Here is a 21,114-nt window from a genome sequence, read left to right on the forward strand (position 1 = left end):
CTGAGTGTTTGCTAGTATAATGGCTTAGTTATAATGAGTTGGAGTGTGCAATGCAGGTAGAGGTGCTGCAAATGTCTTTGCACTAGTGTGACTAGACATACGTCCAATAGCCACGTTTAGGATGCCACTAGGTACACTGAGTGTTTGCTAGTATAATGGCTTAGTTATAATGAGTTGGAGTGTGCAATGCAGGTAGAGGTTCTGCAAATGTCTTTGCACTAGTGTGACTAGACAAAAGTCCAATAGCCACGTTTAGGATGCCACTAGGTACACTGAGTGTTTGCTAGTATAATGGCTTAGTTATAATGAGTTGGAGTGTGCAATGCAGGCAGAGGTGCTGCAAATGTCTTTGCACTAGTGGGACTATAGCAAAGTCCAATAGCCACGTTTGGAATGCCACTAGGTACACTGAGTGTTTGCTAGTATAATGGCTTAGTTATAATGAGTTGGAGTGTGCAATGCAGGCAGAGGTGCTGCAAATGTCTTTGCACTAGTGGGACTATAGCAAAGTCCAATAGCCACGTTTAGGATGCCACTAGGTACACTGAGTGTTTGCTAGTACAATGGCTTAGTTATAATGAATTGGAGTGTGCAATGCAGGCAGAGGTGCTGCAAATGTCTTTGAACTAGTGGGACTATAGCAAAGTTCAATAGCCACGTTTAGGATGCCACTAGGTACACTGAGTGTTTGCTAGTATAATGGCTTAGTTATAATGAGTTGGAGTGTGCAATGCAGGTAGAGGTGCTGCAAATGTCTTTGCACTAGTGGGACTATAGCAAAGTCCAATAGCCACGTTTAGGATGCCACTAGGTACACTGAGTGTTTGCTAGTATAATGGCTTAGTTATAATGAGTTGGAGTGTGCAATGCAGGCAGAGGTGCTTCAAATGTCTTTGCACTAGTGGGACTATAGTAAAGTCCAATAGCCACGTTTAGGATGCCACTAGGTACACTGAGTGTTTGCTAGTATAATGGCTTAGTTATAATGAGTTGGAGTGTGCAATGCAGGCAGAGGTGCTGCAAATGTCTTTGCACTAGTGGGACTATAGCAAAGTCCAATAGCCACGTTTAGGATGCCACTAGGTACACTGAGTGTTTGCTAGTATAATGGCTTAGTTATAATGAGTTGGAGTGTGCAATGCAGGTAGAGGTGCTGCAAATGTCTTTGCACTAGTGTGACTAGACAAAAGTCCAATGGCCACGTTTAGGATGCCACTAGGTACACTGAGTGTTTGCTAGTATAATGGCTTAGTTATAATGAGTTGGAGTGTGCAATGCAGGTAGAGGTGCTGCAAATGTCTTTGCACTAGTGTGACTAGACATACGTCCAATAGCCACGTTTAGGATGCCACTAGGTACACTGAGTGTTTGCTAGTATAATGGCTTAGTTATAATGAGTTGGAGTGTGCAATGCAGGTAGAGGTTCTGCAAATGTCTTTGCACTAGTGTGACTAGACAAAAGTCCAATAGCCACGTTTAGGATGCCACTAGGTACACTGAGTGTTTGCTAGTATAATGGCTTAGTTATAATGAGTTGGAGTGTGCAATGCAGGCAGAGGTGCTGCAAATGTCTTTGCACTAGTGGGACTATAGCAAAGTCCAATAGCCACGTTTGGAATGCCACTAGGTACACTGAGTGTTTGCTAGTATAATGGCTTAGTTATAATGAGTTGGAGTGTGCAATGCAGGCAGAGGTGCTGCAAATGTCTTTGCACTAGTGGGACTATAGCAAAGTCCAATAGCCACGTTTAGGATGCCACTAGGTACACTGAGTGTTTGCTAGTACAATGGCTTAGTTATAATGAATTGGAGTGTGCAATGCAGGCAGAGGTGCTGCAAGTGTCTTTGAACTAGTGGGACTATAGCAAAGTTCAATAGCCACGTTTAGGATGCCACTAGGTACACTGAGTGTTTGCTAGTATAATGGCTTAGTTATAATGAGTTGGAGTGTGCAATGCAGGTAGAGGTGCTGCAAATGTCTTTGCACTAGTGTGACTAGACAAAAGTCCAATAGCCACGTTTAGGATGCCACTAGGTACACTGAGTGTTTGCTAGTATAATGGCTTAGTTATAATGAGTTGGAGTGTGCAATGCAGACAGATGTGCTGCAAATGTCTTTGCACTAGTGGGACTATAGCAAAGTCCAATAGCCACGTTTAGGATGCCACTAGGTACACTGAGTGTTTGCTAGTATAATGGCTTAGTTATAATGAGTTGGAGTGTGCAATGCAGGTAGAGGTGCTGCAAATGTCTTTGCACTAGTGGGACTGTAGCAAAGTCCAATAGCCACGTTTAGGATGCCACTAGGTACACTGAGTGTTTGCTAGTATAATGGCTTAGTTATAATGAGTTGGAGTGTGCAATGCAGGTAGAGGTGCTGCAAATGTCTTTGCACTAGTGTGACTAGATAAAAGTCCAATAGCCACGTTTAGGATGCCACTAGGTACACTGAGTGTTTGCTAGTATAATGGCTTAGTTATAATGAGTTGGAGTGTGCAATGCAGGCAGAGGTGCTGCAAATATCTTTGCACTAGTGGGACTAGACAAAAGTCCAATAGCCACGTTTAGGATGCCACTAGGTACACTGAGTGTTTGCTAGTATAATGGCTTAGTTATAATGAGTTGGAGTGTGCAATGCAGGCAGAGGTGCTGCAAATATCTTTGCACTAGTGGGACTAGACAAAAGTCCAATAGCCACGTTTAGGATGCCACTAGGTACACTGAGTGTTTGCTAGTATAATGGCTTAGTTATAATGAGTTGGAGTGTGCAATGCAGGTAGAGGTGCTGCAAATGTCTTTGCACTAGTGGGACTATAGCAAAGTCCAATAGCCACGTTTAGGATGCCACTAGGTATACTGAGTGTTTGCTAGTATAATGGCTTAGTTATAAATGAGTTGGAGTGTGCAATGCAGGTAGAGGTGCTGCAAATATCTTTGCACTAGTGTGACTAGACAAAAGTCCAACAGCCACGTTTAGGATGCCACTAGGTACACTGAGTGTTTGCTAGTATAATGGCTTAGTTATATTGAGTTGGAGTGTGCAATGAAGGCAGAGGTGCTGCAAATGTCTTTGCACTAGTGGGACTATAGCAAAGTCCAATAGCCACGTTTAGGATGCCACTAGGTACACTGAGTGTTTGCTAGTATAATGGCTTAGTTATATTGAGTTGGAGTGTGCAATGAAGGCAGAGGTGCTGCAAATGTCTTTGCACTAGTGGGACTATAGCAAAGTCTAATAGCCACGTTTAGGATGCCACTAGGTACACTGAGTGTTTGCTAGTATAATGGCTTAGTTATAATGAGTTGGAGTGTGCAATGCAGGTAGAGGTGCTGCAAATGTCTTTGCACTAGTGGGACTATAGCAAAGTCCAATAGCCACGTTTAGGATGCCACTAGGTACACTGAGTGTTTGCTAGTATAATGGCTTAGTTATAATGAGTTGGAGTGTGCAATGCAGGTAGAGGTGCTGCAAATGTCTTTGCACTAGTGGGACTATAGCAAAGTCCAATAGCCACGTTTAGGATGCCACTAGGTACACTGAGTGTTTGCTAGTATAATGGCTTAGTTATAATGAGTTGGAGTGTGCAATGCAGGTAGAGGTGCTGCAAATGTCTTTGCACTAGTGGGACTATAGCAAAGTCCAATAGCCACGTTTAGGATGCCACTAGGTACACTGAGTGTTTGCTAGTATAATGGCTTAGTTATAATGAGTTGGAGTGTGCAATGCAGGTAGAGGTTCTGCAAATGTCTTTGCACTAGTGTGACTAGACAAAAGTCCAATAGCCACGTTTAGGATGCCACTAGGTACACTGAGTGTTTGCTAGTATAATGGCTTAGTTATAATGAGTTGGAGTGTGCAATGCAGGCAGAGGTGCTGCAAATGTCTTTGCACTAGTGGGACTATAGCAAAGTCCAATAGCCACGTTTGGAATGCCACTAGGTACACTGAGTGTTTGCTAGTATAATGGCTTAGTTATAATGAGTTGGAGTGTGCAATGCAGGCAGAGGTGCTGCAAATGTCTTTGCACTAGTGGGACTATAGCAAAGTCCAATAGCCACGTTTAGGATGCCACTAGGTACACTGAGTGTTTGCTAGTACAATGGCTTAGTTATAATGAATTGGAGTGTGCAATGCAGGCAGAGGTGCTGCAAATGTCTTTGAACTAGTGGGACTATAGCAAAGTTCAATAGCCACGTTTAGGATGCCACTAGGTACACTGAGTGTTTGCTAGTATAATGGCTTAGTTATAATGAGTTGGAGTGTGCAATGCAGGTAGAGGTGCTGCAAATGTCTTTGCACTAGTGGGACTATAGCAAAGTCCAATAGCCACGTTTAGGATGCCACTAGGTACACTGAGTGTTTGCTAGTATAATGGCTTAGTTATAATGAGTTGGAGTGTGCAATGCAGGTAGAGGTGCTTCAAATGTCTTTGCACTAGTGGGACTATAGTAAAGTCCAATAGCCACGTTTAGGATGCCACTAGGTACACTGAGTGTTTGCTAGTATAATGGCTTAGTTATAATGAGTTGGAGTGTGCAATGCAGGCAGAGGTGCTGCAAATGTCTTTGCACTAGTGGGACTATAGCAAAGTCCAATAGCCACGTTTAGGATGCCACTAGGTACACTGAGTGTTTGCTAGTATAATGGCTTAGTTATAATGAGTTGGAGTGTGCAATGCAGGTAGAGGTGCTGCAAATGTCTTTGCACTAGTGTGACTAGACAAAAGTCCAATGGCCACGTTTAGGATGCCACTAGGTACACTGAGTGTTTGCTAGTATAATGGCTTAGTTATAATGAGTTGGAGTGTGCAATGCAGGTAGAGGTGCTGCAAATGTCTTTGCACTAGTGTGACTAGACATACGTCCAATAGCCACGTTTAGGATGCCACTAGGTACACTGAGTGTTTGCTAGTATAATGGCTTAGTTATAATGAGTTGGAGTGTGCAATGCAGGTAGAGGTTCTGCAAATGTCTTTGCACTAGTGTGACTAGACAAAAGTCCAATAGCCACGTTTAGGATGCCACTAGGTACACTGAGTGTTTGCTAGTATAATGGCTTAGTTATAATGAGTTGGAGTGTGCAATGCAGGCAGAGGTGCTGCAAATGTCTTTGCACTAGTGGGACTATAGCAAAGTCCAATAGCCACGTTTGGAATGCCACTAGGTACACTGAGTGTTTGCTAGTACAATGGCTTAGTTATAATGAATTGGAGTGTGCAATGCAGGTAGAGGTGCTGCAAATGTCTTTGCACTAGTGGGACTATAGCAAAGTCCAATAGCCACGTTTAGGATGCCACTAGGTACACTGAGTGTTTGCTAGTATAATGGCTTAGTTATATTGAGTTGGAGTGTGCAATGAAGGCAGAGGTGCTGCAAATGTCTTTGCACTAGTGGGACTATAGCAAAGTCTAATAGCCACGTTTAGGATGCCACTAGGTACACTGAGTGTTTGCTAGTATAATGGCTTAGTTATAATGAGTTGGAGTGTGCAATGCAGGTAGAGGTGCTGCAAATGTCTTTGCACTAGTGGGACTATAGCAAAGTCCAATAGCCACGTTTAGGATGCCACTAGGTACACTGAGTGTTTGCTAGTATAATGGCTTAGTTATAATGAGTTGGAGTGTGCAATGCAGGTAGAGGTGCTGCAAATGTCTTTGCACTAGTGGGACTATAGCAAAGTCCAATAGCCACGTTTAGGATGCCACTAGGTACACTGAGTGTTTGCTAGTATAATGGCTTAGTTATAATGAGTTGGAGTGTGCAATGCAGGTAGAGGTGCTGCAAATGTCTTTGCACTAGTGGGACTATAGCAAAGTCCAATAGCCACGTTTAGGATGCCACTAGGTACACTGAGTGTTTGCTAGTATAATGGCTTAGTTATAATGAGTTGGAGTGTGCAATGCAGGCAGAGGTGCTGCAAATGTTTTTGCACTAGTGGGACTATAGCAAAGTCCAATAGCCACGTTTGGAATGCCACTAGGTACACTGAGTGTTTGCTAGTATAATGGCTTAGTTATAATGAGTTGGAGTGTGCAATGCAGGCAGAGGTGCTGCAAATGTCTTTGCACTAGTGGGACTATAGCAAAGTCCAATAGCCACGTTTAGGATGCCACTAGGTACACTGAGTGTTTGCTAGTACAATGGCTTAGTTATAATGAATTGGAGTGTGCAATGCAGGCAGAGGTGCTGCAAATGTCTTTGAACTAGTGGGACTATAGCAAAGTTCAATAGCCACGTTTAGGATGCCACTAGGTACACTGAGTGTTTGCTAGTATAATGGCTTAGTTATAATGAGTTGGAGTGTGCAATGCAGGTAGAGGTGCTGCAAATGTCTTTGCACTAGTGGGACTATAGCAAAGTCCAATAGCCACGTTTAGGATGCCACTAGGTACACTGAGTGTTTGCTAGTATAATGGCTTAGTTATAATGAGTTGGAGTGTGCAATGCAGGTAGAGGTGCTTCAAATGTCTTTGCACTAGTGGGACTATAGTAAAGTCCAATAGCCACGTTTAGGATGCCACTAGGTACACTGAGTGTTTGCTAGTATAATGGCTTAGTTATAATGAGTTGGAGTGTGCAATGCAGGCAGAGGTGCTGCAAATGTCTTTGCACTAGTGGGACTATAGCAAAGTCCAATAGCCACGTTTAGGATGCCACTAGGTACACTGAGTGTTTGCTAGTATAATGGCTTAGTTATAATGAGTTGGAGTGTGCAATGCAGGTAGAGGTGCTGCAAATGTCTTTGCACTAGTGTGACTAGACAAAAGTCCAATGGCCACGTTTAGGATGCCACTAGGTACACTGAGTGTTTGCTAGTATAATGGCTTAGTTATAATGAGTTGGAGTGTGCAATGCAGGTAGAGGTGCTGCAAATGTCTTTGCACTAGTGTGACTAGACATACGTCCAATAGCCACGTTTAGGATGCCACTAGGTACACTGAGTGTTTGCTAGTATAATGGCTTAGTTATAATGAGTTGGAGTGTGCAATGCAGGTAGAGGTTCTGCAAATGTCTTTGCACTAGTGTGACTAGACAAAAGTCCAATAGCCACGTTTAGGATGCCACTAGGTACACTGAGTGTTTGCTAGTATAATGGCTTAGTTATAATGAGTTGGAGTGTGCAATGCAGGCAGAGGTGCTGCAAATGTCTTTGCACTAGTGGGACTATAGCAAAGTCCAATAGCCACGTTTGGAATGCCACTAGGTACACTGAGTGTTTGCTAGTATAATGGCTTAGTTATAATGAGTTGGAGTGTGCAATGCAGTCAGAGGTGCTGCAAATGTCTTTGCACTAGTGGGACTATAGCAAAGTCCAATAGCCACGTTTAGGATTCCACTAGGTACACTGAGTGTTTGCTAGTACAATGGCTTAGTTATAATGAATTGGAGTGTGCAATGCAGGCAGAGGTGCTGCAAATGTCTTTGAACTAGTGGGACTATAGCAAAGTTCAATAGCCACGTTTAGGATGCCACTAGGTACACTGAGTGTTTGCTAGTATAATGGCTTAGTTATAATGAGTTGGAGTGTGCAATGCAGGTAGAGGTGCTGCAAATGTCTTTGCACTAGTGTGACTAGACAAAAGTCCAATAGCCACGTTTAGGATGCCACTAGGTACACTGAGTGTTTGCTAGTATAATGGCTTAGTTATAATGAGTTGGAGTGTGCAATGCAGACAGAGGTGCTGCAAATGTCTTTGCACTAGTGGGACTATAGCAAAGTCCAATAGCCACGTTTAGGATGCCACTAGGTACACTGAGTGTTTGCTAGTATAATGGCTTAGTTATAATGAGTTGGAGTGTGCAATGCAGGTAGAGGTGCTGCAAATGTCTTTGCACTAGTGGGACTGTAGCAAAGTCCAATAGCCACGTTTAGGATGCCACTAGGTACACTGAGTGTTTGCTAGTATAATGGCTTAGTTATAATGAGTTGGAGTGTGCAATGCAGGCAGAGGTGCTGCAAATGTCTTTGCACTAGTGGGACTATAGCAAAGTCCAATAGCCACGTTTAGGATGCCACTAGGTACACTGAGTGTTTGCTAGTATAATGGCTTAGTTATAATGAGTTGGAGTGTGCAATGCAGGTAGAGGTGCTGCAAATGTCTTTGCACTAGTGTGACTAGACAAAAGTCCAATGGCCACGTTTAGGATGCCACTAGGTACACTGAGTGTTTGCTAGTATAATGGCTTAGTTATAATGAGTTGGAGTGTGCAATGCAGGTAGAGGTGCTGCAAATGTCTTTGCACTAGTGTGACTAGACATACGTCCAATAGCCACGTTTTGGATGCCACTAGGTACACTGAGTGTTTGCTAGTATAATGGCTTAGTTATAATGAGTTGGAGTGTGCAATGCAGGTAGAGGTTCTGCAAATGTCTTTGCACTAGTGTGACTAGACAAAAGTCCAATAGCCACGTTTAGGATGCCACTAGGTACACTGAGTGTTTGCTAGTATAATGGCTTAGTTATAATGAGTTGGAGTGTGCAATGCAGGCAGAGGTGCTGCAAATGTCTTTGCACTAGTGGGACTATAGCAAAGTCCAATAGCCACGTTTGGAATGCCACTAGGTACACTGAGTGTTTGCTAGTATAATGGCTTAGTTATAATGAGTTGGAGTGTGCAATGCAGTCAGAGGTGCTGCAAATGTCTTTGCACTAGTGGGACTATAGCAAAGTCCAATAGCCACGTTTAGGATGCCACTAGGTACACTGAGTGTTTGCTAGTACAATGGCTTAGTTATAATGAATTGGAGTGTGCAATGCAGGCAGAGGTGCTGCAAATGTCTTTGAACTAGTGGGACTATAGCAAAGTTCAATAGCCACGTTTAGGATGCCACTAGGTACACTGAGTGTTTGCTAGTATAATGGCTTAGTTATAATGAGTTGGAGTGTGCAATGCAGGTAGAGGTGCTGCAAATGTCTTTGCACTAGTGTGACTAGACAAAAGTCCAATAGCCACGTTTAGGATGCCACTAGGTACACTGAGTGTTTGCTAGTATAATGGCTTAGTTATAATGAGTTGGAGTGTGCAATGCAGACAGAGGTGCTGCAAATGTCTTTGCACTAGTGGGACTATAGCAAAGTCCAATAGCCACGTTTAGGATGCCACTAGGTACACTGAGTGTTTGCTAGTATAATGGCTTAGTTATAATGAGTTGGAGTGTGCAATGCAGGTAGAGGTGCTGCAAATGTCTTTGCACTAGTGGGACTGTAGCAAAGTCCAATAGCCACGTTTAGGATGCCACTAGGTACACTGAGTGTTTGCTAGTATAATGGCTTAGTTATAATGAGTTGGAGTGTGCAATGCAGGTAGAGGTGCTGCAAATGTCTTTGCACTAGTGTGACTAGATAAAAGTCCAATAGCCACGTTTAGGATGCCACTAGGTACACTGAGTGTTTGCTAGTATAATGGCTTAGTTATAATGAGTTGGAGTGTGCAATGCAGGCAGAGGTGCTGCAAATATCTTTGCACTAGTGGGACTAGACAAAAGTCCAATAGCCACGTTTAGGATGCCACTAGGTACACTGAGTGTTTGCTAGTATAATGGCTTAGTTATAATGAGTTGGAGTGTGCAATGCAGGCAGAGGTGCTGCAAATATCTTTGCACTAGTGGGACTAGACAAAAGTCCAATAGCCACGTTTAGGATGCCACTAGGTACACTGAGTGTTTGCTAGTATAATGGCTTAGTTATAATGAGTTGGAGTGTGCAATGCAGGTAGAGGTGCTGCAAATGTCTTTGCACTAGTGGGACTATAGCAAAGTCCAATAGCCACGTTTAGGATGCCACTAGGTATACTGAGTGTTTGCTAGTATAATGGCTTAGTTATAAATGAGTTGGAGTGTGCAATGCAGGTAGAGGTGCTGCAAATATCTTTGCACTAGTGTGACTAGACAAAAGTCCAACAGCCACGTTTAGGATGCCACTAGGTACACTGAGTGTTTGCTAGTATAATGGCTTAGTTATATTGAGTTGGAGTGTGCAATGAAGGCAGAGGTGCTGCAAATGTCTTTGCACTAGTGTGACTATAGCAAAGTCCAATAGCCACGTTTAGGATGCCACTAGGTACACTGAGTGTTTGCTAGTATAATGGCTTAGTTATATTGAGTTGGAGTGTGCAATGAAGGCAGAGGTGCTGCAAATGTCTTTGCACTAGTGGGACTATAGCAAAGTCTAATAGCCACGTTTAGGATGCCACTAGGTACACTGAGTGTTTGCTAGTATAATGGCTTAGTTATAATGAGTTGGAGTGTGCAATGCAGGTAGAGGTGCTGCAAATGTCTTTGCACTAGTGGGACTATAGCAAAGTCCAATAGCCACGTTTAGGATGCCACTAGGTACACTGAGTGTTTGCTAGTATAATGGCTTAGTTATAATGAGTTGGAGTGTGCAATGCAGGTAGAGGTGCTGCAAATGTCTTTGCACTAGTGGGACTATAGCAAAGTCCAATAGCCACGTTTAGGATGCCACTAGGTACACTGAGTGTTTGCTAGTATAATGGCTTAGTTATAATGAGTTGGAGTGTGCAATGCAGGTAGAGGTGCTGCAAATGTCTTTGCACTAGTGGGACTATAGCAAAGTCCAATAGCCACGTTTAGGATGCCACTAGGTACACTGAGTGTTTGCTAGTATAATGGCTTAGTTATAATGAGTTGGAGTGTGCAATGCAGGTAGAGGTTCTGCAAATGTCTTTGCACTAGTGTGACTAGACAAAAGTCCAATAGCCACGTTTAGGATGCCACTAGGTACACTGAGTGTTTGCTAGTATAATGGCTTAGTTATAATGAGTTGGAGTGTGCAATGCAGGCAGAGGTGCTGCAAATGTCTTTGCACTAGTGGGACTATAGCAAAGTCCAATAGCCACGTTTGGAATGCCACTAGGTACACTGAGTGTTTGCTAGTATAATGGCTTAGTTATAATGAGTTGGAGTGTGCAATGCAGGCAGAGGTGCTGCAAATGTCTTTGCACTAGTGGGACTATAGCAAAGTCCAATAGCCACGTTTAGGATGCCACTAGGTACACTGAGTGTTTGCTAGTACAATGGCTTAGTTATAATGAATTGGAGTGTGCAATGCAGGCAGAGGTGCTGCAAATGTCTTTGAACTAGTGGGACTATAGCAAAGTTCAATAGCCACGTTTAGGATGCCACTAGGTACACTGAGTGTTTGCTAGTATAATGGCTTAGTTATAATGAGTTGGAGTGTGCAATGCAGGTAGAGGTGCTGCAAATGTCTTTGCACTAGTGGGACTATAGCAAAGTCCAATAGCCACGTTTAGGATGCCACTAGGTACACTGAGTGTTTGCTAGTATAATGGCTTAGTTATAATGAGTTGGAGTGTGCAATGCAGGTAGAGGTGCTTCAAATGTCTTTGCACTAGTGGGACTATAGTAAAGTCCAATAGCCACGTTTAGGATGCCACTAGGTACACTGAGTGTTTGCTAGTATAATGGCTTAGTTATAATGAGTTGGAGTGTGCAATGCAGGCAGAGGTGCTGCAAATGTCTTTGCACTAGTGGGACTATAGCAAAGTCCAATAGCCACGTTTAGGATGCCACTAGGTACACTGAGTGTTTGCTAGTATAATGGCTTAGTTATAATGAGTTGGAGTGTGCAATGCAGGTAGAGGTGCTGCAAATGTCTTTGCACTAGTGTGACTAGACAAAAGTCCAATGGCCACGTTTAGGATGCCACTAGGTACACTGAGTGTTTGCTAGTATAATGGCTTAGTTATAATGAGTTGGAGTGTGCAATGCAGGTAGAGGTGCTGCAAATGTCTTTGCACTAGTGTGACTAGACATACGTCCAATAGCCACGTTTAGGATGCCACTAGGTACACTGAGTGTTTGCTAGTATAATGGCTTAGTTATAATGAGTTGGAGTGTGCAATGCAGGTAGAGGTTCTGCAAATGTCTTTGCACTAGTGTGACTAGACAAAAGTCCAATAGCCACGTTTAGGATGCCACTAGGTACACTGAGTGTTTGCTAGTATAATGGCTTAGTTATAATGAGTTGGAGTGTGCAATGCAGGCAGAGGTGCTGCAAATGTCTTTGCACTAGTGGGACTATAGCAAAGTCCAATAGCCACGTTTGGAATGCCACTAGGTACACTGAGTGTTTGCTAGTACAATGGCTTAGTTATAATGAATTGGAGTGTGCAATGCAGGTAGAGGTGCTGCAAATGTCTTTGCACTAGTGGGACTATAGCAAAGTCCAATAGCCACGTTTAGGATGCCACTAGGTACACTGAGTGTTTGCTAGTATAATGGCTTAGTTATATTGAGTTGGAGTGTGCAATGAAGGCAGAGGTGCTGCAAATGTCTTTGCACTAGTGGGACTATAGCAAAGTCTAATAGCCACGTTTAGGATGCCACTAAGTACACTGAGTGTTTGCTAGTATAATGGCTTAGTTATAATGAGTTGGAGTGTGCAATGCAGGTAGAGGTGCTGCAAATGTCTTTGCACTAGTGGGACTATAGCAAAGTCCAATAGCCACGTTTAGGATGCCACTAGGTACACTGAGTGTTTGCTAGTATAATGGCTTAGTTATAATGAGTTGGAGTGTGCAATGCAGGTAGAGGTGCTGCAAATGTCTTTGCACTAGTGGGACTATAGCAAAGTCCAATAGCCACGTTTAGGATGCCACTAGGTACACTGAGTGTTTGCTAGTATAATGGCTTAGTTATAATGAGTTGGAGTGTGCAATGCAGGTAGAGGTGCTGCAAATGTCTTTGCACTAGTGGGACTATAGCAAAGTCCAATAGCCACGTTTAGGATGCCACTAGGTACACTGAGTGTTTGCTAGTATAATGGCTTAGTTATAATGAGTTGGAGTGTGCAATGCAGGCAGAGGTGCTGCAAATGTTTTTGCACTAGTGGGACTATAGCAAAGTCCAATAGCCACGTTTGGAATGCCACTAGGTACACTGAGTGTTTGCTAGTATAATGGCTTAGTTATAATGAGTTGGAGTGTGCAATGCAGGCAGAGGTGCTGCAAATGTCTTTGCACTAGTGGGACTATAGCAAAGTCCAATAGCCACGTTTAGGATGCCACTAGGTACACTGAGTGTTTGCTAGTACAATGGCTTAGTTATAATGAATTGGAGTGTGCAATGCAGGCAGAGGTGCTGCAAATGTCTTTGAACTAGTGGGACTATAGCAAAGTTCAATAGCCACGTTTAGGATGCCACTAGGTACACTGAGTGTTTGCTAGTATAATGGCTTAGTTATAATGAGTTGGAGTGTGCAATGCAGGTAGAGGTGCTGCAAATGTCTTTGCACTAGTGGGACTATAGCAAAGTCCAATAGCCACGTTTAGGATGCCACTAGGTACACTGAGTGTTTGCTAGTATAATGGCTTAGTTATAATGAGTTGGAGTGTGCAATGCAGGTAGAGGTGCTTCAAATGTCTTTGCACTAGTGGGACTATAGTAAAGTCCAATAGCCACGTTTAGGATGCCACTAGGTACACTGAGTGTTTGCTAGTATAATGGCTTAGTTATAATGAGTTGGAGTGTGCAATGCAGGCAGAGGTGCTGCAAATGTCTTTGCACTAGTGGGACTATAGCAAAGTCCAATAGCCACGTTTAGGATGCCACTAGGTACACTGAGTGTTTGCTAGTATAATGGCTTAGTTATAATGAGTTGGAGTGTGCAATGCAGGTAGAGGTGCTGCAAATGTCTTTGCACTAGTGTGACTAGACAAAAGTCCAATGGCCACGTTTAGGATGCCACTAGGTACACTGAGTGTTTGCTAGTATAATGGCTTAGTTATAATGAGTTGGAGTGTGCAATGCAGGTAGAGGTGCTGCAAATGTCTTTGCACTAGTGTGACTAGACATACGTCCAATAGCCACGTTTAGGATGCCACTAGGTACACTGAGTGTTTGCTAGTATAATGGCTTAGTTATAATGAGTTGGAGTGTGCAATGCAGGTAGAGGTTCTGCAAATGTCTTTGCACTAGTGTGACTAGACAAAAGTCCAATAGCCACGTTTAGGATGCCACTAGGTACACTGAGTGTTTGCTAGTATAATGGCTTAGTTATAATGAGTTGGAGTGTGCAATGCAGGCAGAGGTGCTGCAAATGTCTTTGCACTAGTGGGACTATAGCAAAGTCCAATAGCCACGTTTGGAATGCCACTAGGTACACTGAGTGTTTGCTAGTATAATGGCTTAGTTATAATGAGTTGGAGTGTGCAATGCAGTCAGAGGTGCTGCAAATGTCTTTGCACTAGTGGGACTATAGCAAAGTCCAATAGCCACGTTTAGGATTCCACTAGGTACACTGAGTGTTTGCTAGTACAATGGCTTAGTTATAATGAATTGGAGTGTGCAATGCAGGCAGAGGTGCTGCAAATGTCTTTGAACTAGTGGGACTATAGCAAAGTTCAATAGCCACGTTTAGGATGCCACTAGGTACACTGAGTGTTTGCTAGTATAATGGCTTAGTTATAATGAGTTGGAGTGTGCAATGCAGGTAGAGGTGCTGCAAATGTCTTTGCACTAGTGTGACTAGACAAAAGTCCAATAGCCACGTTTAGGATGCCACTAGGTACACTGAGTGTTTGCTAGTATAATGGCTTAGTTATAATGAGTTGGAGTGTGCAATGCAGACAGAGGTGCTGCAAATGTCTTTGCACTAGTGGGACTATAGCAAAGTCCAATAGCCACGTTTAGGATGCCACTAGGTACACTGAGTGTTTGCTAGTATAATGGCTTAGTTATAATGAGTTGGAGTGTGCAATGCAGGTAGAGGTGCTGCAAATGTCTTTGCACTAGTGGGACTGTAGCAAAGTCCAATAGCCACGTTTAGGATGCCACTAGGTACACTGAGTGTTTGCTAGTATAATGGCTTAGTTATAATGAGTTGGAGTGTGCAATGCAGGCAGAGGTGCTGCAAATGTCTTTGCACTAGTGGGACTATAGCAAAGTCCAATAGCCACGTTTAGGATGCCACTAGGTACACTGAGTGTTTGCTAGTATAATGGCTTAGTTATAATGAGTTGGAGTGTGCAATGCAGGTAGAGGTGCTGCAAATGTCTTTGCACTAGTGTGACTAGACAAAAGTCCAATGGCCACGTTTAGGATGCCACTAGGTACACTGAGTGTTTGCTAGTATAATGGCTTAGTTATAATGAGTTGGAGTGTGCAATGCAGGTAGAGGTGCTGCAAATGTCTTTGCACTAGTGTGACTAGACATACGTCCAATAGCCACGTTTTGGATGCCACTAGGTACACTGAGTGTTTGCTAGTATAATGGCTTAGTTATAATGAGTTGGAGTGTGCAATGCAGGTAGAGGTTCTGCAAATGTCTTTGCACTAGTGTGACTAGACAAAAGTCCAATAGCCACGTTTAGGATGCCACTAGGTACACTGAGTGTTTGCTAGTATAATGGCTTAGTTATAATGAGTTGGAGTGTGCAATGCAGGCAGAGGTGCTGCAAATGTCTTTGCACTAGTGGGACTATAGCAAAGTCCAATAGCCACGTTTGGAATGCCACTAGGTACACTGAGTGTTTGCTAGTATAATGGCTTAGTTATAATGAGTTGGAGTGTGCAATGCAGTCAGAGGTGCTGCAAATGTCTTTGCACTAGTGGGACTATAGCAAAGTCCAATAGCCACGTTTAGGATGCCACTAGGTACACTGAGTGTTTGCTAGTACAATGGCTTAGTTATAATGAATTGGAGTGTGCAATGCAGGCAGAGGTGCTGCAAATGTCTTTGAACTAGTGGGACTATAGCAAAGTTCAATAGCCACGTTTAGGATGCCACTAGGTACACTGAGTGTTTGCTAGTATAATGGCTTAGTTATAATGAGTTGGAGTGTGCAATGCAGGTAGAGGTGCTGCAAATGTCTTTGCACTAGTGTGACTAGACAAAAGTCCAATAGCCACGTTTAGGATGCCACTAGGTACACTGAGTGTTTGCTAGTATAATGGCTTAGTTATAATGAGTTGGAGTGTGCAATGCAGACAGAGGTGCTGCAAATGTCTTTGCACTAGTGGGACTATAGCAAAGTCCAATAGCCACGTTTAGGATGCCACTAGGTACACTGAGTGTTTGCTAGTATAATGGCTTAGTTATAATGAGTTGGAGTGTGCAATGCAGGTAGAGGTGCTGCAAATGTCTTTGCACTAGTGGGACTGTAGCAAAGTCCAATAGCCACGTTTAGGATGCCACTAGGTACACTGAGTGTTTGCTAGTATAATGGCTTAGTTATAATGAGTTGGAGTGTGCAATGCAGGTAGAGGTGCTGCAAATGTCTTTGCACTAGTGTGACTAGATAAAAGTCCAATAGCCACGTTTAGGATGCCACTAGGTACACTGAGTGTTTGCTAGTATAATGGCTTAGTTATAATGAGTTGGAGTGTGCAATGCAGGCAGAGGTGCTGCAAATATCTTTGCACTAGTGGGACTAGACAAAAGTCCAATAGCCACGTTTAGGATGCCACTAGGTACACTGAGTGTTTGCTAGTATAATGGCTTAGTTATAATGAGTTGGAGTGTGCAATGCAGGCAGAGGTGCTGCAAATATCTTTGCACTAGTGGGACTAGACAAAAGTCCAATAGCCACGTTTAGGATGCCACTAGGTACACTGAGTGTTTGCTAGTATAATGGCTTAGTTATAATGAGTTGGAGTGTGCAATGCAGGTAGAGGTGCTGCAAATGTCTTTGCACTAGTGGGACTATAGCAAAGTCCAATAGCCACGTTTAGGATGCCACTAGGTATACTGAGTGTTTGCTAGTATAATGGCTTAGTTATAAATGAGTTGGAGTGTGCAATGCAGGTAGAGGTGCTGCAAATATCTTTGCACTAGTGTGACTAGACAAAAGTCCAACAGCCACGTTTAGGATGCCACTAGGTACACTGAGTGTTTGCTAGTATAATGGCTTAGTTATATTGAGTTGGAGTGTGCAATGAAGGCAGAGGTGCTGCAAATGTCTTTGCACTAGTGGGACTATAGCAAAGTCCAATAGCCACGTTTAGGATGCCACTAGGTACACTGAGTGTTTGCTAGTATAATGGCTTAGTTATATTGAGTTGGAGTGTGCAATGAAGGCAGAGGTGCTGCAAATGTCTTTGCACTAGTGGGACTATAGCAAAGTCTAATAGCCACGTTTAGGATGCCACTAGGTACACTGAGTGTTTGCTAGTATAATGGCTTAGTTATAATGAGTTGGAGTGTGCAATGCAGGTAGAGGTGCTGCAAATGTCTTTGCACTAGTGGGACTATAGCAAAGTCCAATAGCCACGTTTAGGATGCCACTAGGTACACTGAGTGTTTGCTAGTATAATGGCTTAGTTATAATGAGTTGGAGTGTGCAATGCAGGTAGAGGTGCTGCAAATGTCTTTGCACTAGTGGGACTATAGCAAAGTCCAATAGCCACGTTTAGGATGCCACTAGGTACACTGAGTGTTTGCTAGTATAATGGCTTAGTTATAATGAGTTGGAGTGTGCAATGCAGGTAGAGGTGCTGCAAATGTCTTTGCACTAGTGGGACTATAGCAAAGTCCAATAGCCACGTTTAGGATGCCACTAGGTACACTGAGTGTTTGCTAGTATAATGGCTTAGTTATAATGAGTTGGAGTGGGCAGAGGACAGGAGGGTACAGTGCCAGGATTTTGGGGCTCTGGGTAGAGGAAGGGAAGCCTGCCTTTCTATTCCCTCCTAATGGGGAAATGCAGCGACGAAATCCCTGACCTTAGCTACACAGACGCTGTCACTGTTTTCAGGACCTGTCACCTATGGCTCTGACCCTGCCGGTACGAGCCCTTAAAAGGACTGATGGAAAGTGCTATCCCTATGCTGTCCAGCGCTGTGTATGGAGCGCATACAGCTGTATCAGGGATAGGACTCAGGACGGAGCTGCGCCAGTGATGTCTGACACCAAGGACGCAGAAGAGATAATGGCGTCCTGGAGGAAAATGTCCGGTTTTATAATGCAGGGACATGTGACATGGACATCCTATCACACATGCCGTTGCTTCTCTGGCTAAAGGTCCACTTAGCTGTGTGTGTGTCTGGGATTGGCTGACATGCTGGCCCGCCCCACAAGACGCGCGCGCTTAGGGAAGGAAGACAAGGAAAAAAAAAAAAAAATGGCGATCGCTATTATACAAACAGCAGTGATCTGAAGGCGCTGTTCACGCACACTATACACTGAAATTTCATAATAGTGTGAGTCACAGAGTGACTTACACTATTACAGCGGAAAGCCAGCTAGGAATTAGCTGTGTTTTTGCTGCTAGAACCGTTCTCGAACGTTTCTAGAACTATCAAGCTTTTGCAAAAAGCTCGAGTTCTAGTTCGATCTAGAACAGGCCCGCAAAATCACTCGAGCCTAGAACTGGAGAACCTCGAACCGCGAACCGCGCTCATCTCTACTGTCCAGTGACAATGTGGACAGACTAACGTTCATCAAAATGAACAAGTCATGGATCCACAAGGAATTTACTATCCATGTGTCATCCTGGGGAGAGTAAATGCTTGTGGATTTGGAATGTGCTTGATGCAAATCTACCTGTGAAGTATGCAACTGGGGCACAAGTGCTACCACTGATGGGGTGTGTGTGTGGCCCAATTTTTGGAAAAAAGGGAGACTCCGCTTGGAGTCACCTTGCGGTGTTTTACATGATTTTAGAAGGGCATGCCATGCCTATATCAGTGTCTCATCCTCTTTTTCCTCGTAACGCTGTTTTGTTTTCACATGAGAATTTGTTCTTGTCACTTTCCCATGTGTTTGTGTTGTGTTGTGAGTTGTTTGTCACATTTTGGACACCTTTTAGGGTGTTTTCTAGGTGTTTTTTTTGTGTTTGTGATTGCCTCCCATTGTTTTTTATGGGTTCGTTTCGGTTCGCCGAACCGGTTCGCCGAACCGAACTTGAACTAGACCTCCGGACTTTCAACTCTCTCCAAAGGTTTTCTATGGGGTTGAGATCTGGAGACTCGCTAGGCCACTCCAGGACCTTCACATGCTTCTTACAAAGCCACTCCTTTGTTGCCCTGGCGGTGTGCTTGGGATCATTATCATGCTGAATGACCCATCCATGTTTCATCTTTAATGCCCTTGCTGAAGGAAGGAGGTTTGCACTCAAAATCTCATGATACATGACCTCATTCACTCTTTGATGTACACAGATCAGTCATTCTGGTTCCTTTGGAGAGAAACAGTCTCAAATCATGATGCTGCCACCCCCATGCTTAACAGTAGGTATGGTGTTCTTTGATTGCAATTCTGTCTCCTCCAAACACAACGAGTTGTTTTTCTACCAAACAGTTCTTCTTTGGTTTCATCAGACCATATGACATTCTCCCAATACTCTCCTGGATAATCCAAATGCTCTCTAGCAAACTTCAGATGGGCCCGGACATGTACTGGCTTATGCAGGGGATAACGTCTGGCACTGCAGGATCTGTGTACCTGGTGGAGTAGTGTGTTACTGATAGTACCCGGAGTAGTGTGTTACGTACCCTTTGTTACGGTGGTCCCAACTCTATGCAGGTCATTCATTAGGTCCCCCTGTGTGGTTCTGGGATTTTGCTCATCATTCTTGTGATCATTTTGACCCTACTGGGTGAGACCTTGCGTGGAGCCCTAGATCCAGGGAGATTATCAGTGGACTTGTATGTCTTCCATTTTCTTATTATTGCTCCCACAGTTGATTTCACCACACCAAGCTGCTTGTCTATTGCAGATTTAGTCTTCCCAGCCTGGTACAGTGCTACAATTTTGTTTCCGGTGTCCTTCGACAGCTCTTTGGTCTTCACCATAGTGGAGTTTGTAGTGTGACTGTTTGAGGTTGTGAACAGGTATCGTTTATACTGATAACAAGTTTAAACAGGTGCCATTACTACAGGTAATGAGTGGAGGACAGGGGAGCCTCTTAAAGAAGAAGTTATAGGTTTGTGTGAGCCAGAAATATTGCAAGTTTTTAGATGACAAAATACTTGTTTTCCACCATAATTTGCAAAAAAAATCTTGCCAAATCAGACAAGGTGATTTTCTGGATTTGTTTTCTCATTTTGTCTCCCATAGTTGTGGTCTAGCTATGATGTCAATTACAGGCCTCTCTCATCTTTTTAAGTGGTAGAACTTGCACAATTGGTTGCTGACTAAATACTTTTTTTTCCCCTCTGTACGTGGTAGGAGTTGGGGATGCACAGAGTGAGCGGCAACCTCAACTTACACGATATCTTATTGATCCGCTAGAGCATCTCAAAGGGACCGATAAAGCAAGGACCCAACTTGTATTTTAGCATCTTAAGGGGAACATATCTAGAAGAGAGCCATCCATACCTTGTCTCTGAGCTGTAAAAAAAGACATTCTAGATGTCTCTTGTCCGTGTATCTCTTCATACAGATGGATAACTTCTCCAGGGTGGGCTTGGTTTCTGCCCAGATGTAAAGACTTCACGAGTGTATCGGCTGTTGGATTGTCAGAGGAACACACCACAGAACACAGAACTTTGGATTTCTGCCTATAAAGCACATAGAACAGAGACTTGGCAGAGGACTCACTCATATAGTTTTGAAACTTGACCCATTCACATTGGTGCTCATTGACGAAATGGCAGAGGTAGTTCATCAGGACTTGGTTTACGCGTTCCACTTGGCCATTACACTATGGATGGTAGGCAGATGAAAATGCCAGTGACATCCAGTATTTCACCAACAGCTCTCCAGAACCGCGCCGTGAACTGGACCCCTCTATCAGACACGATGTGGAGAGGAAAACCATGTACAGTTAGGTCCAGAAATATTTGGACAGTGACACAATTTTCGCGAGTTGGGCTCTGCATGCCACCACATCGGATTTGAAATGAAACCTCTACAACAGAATTCAAGTGCAGATTGTAACATTTAATTTGAAGGTTTGAACAAAAATATCTGATAGAAATTGTAGGAATTGTACACATTTCTTTACAAACACTCCACATTTTAGGAGGTCAAAAGTAATTGGACAAATAAACCAAACCCAAACAAAATATTTTTATTTTCAATATTTTGTTGCGAATCCTTTGGAGGCAATCACTGCCTTAAGTGTGGAACCCATTGACATCACCAAACGCTGGGTTTCCTCCTTCTTAATGCTTTGCCAGGCCTTTACAGC

Source organism: Anomaloglossus baeobatrachus, chromosome 7 (assembly GCF_048569485.1).
Source record: "Anomaloglossus baeobatrachus isolate aAnoBae1 chromosome 7, aAnoBae1.hap1, whole genome shotgun sequence".
Taxonomy (NCBI): Eukaryota; Metazoa; Chordata; class Amphibia; order Anura; family Aromobatidae; genus Anomaloglossus; species Anomaloglossus baeobatrachus.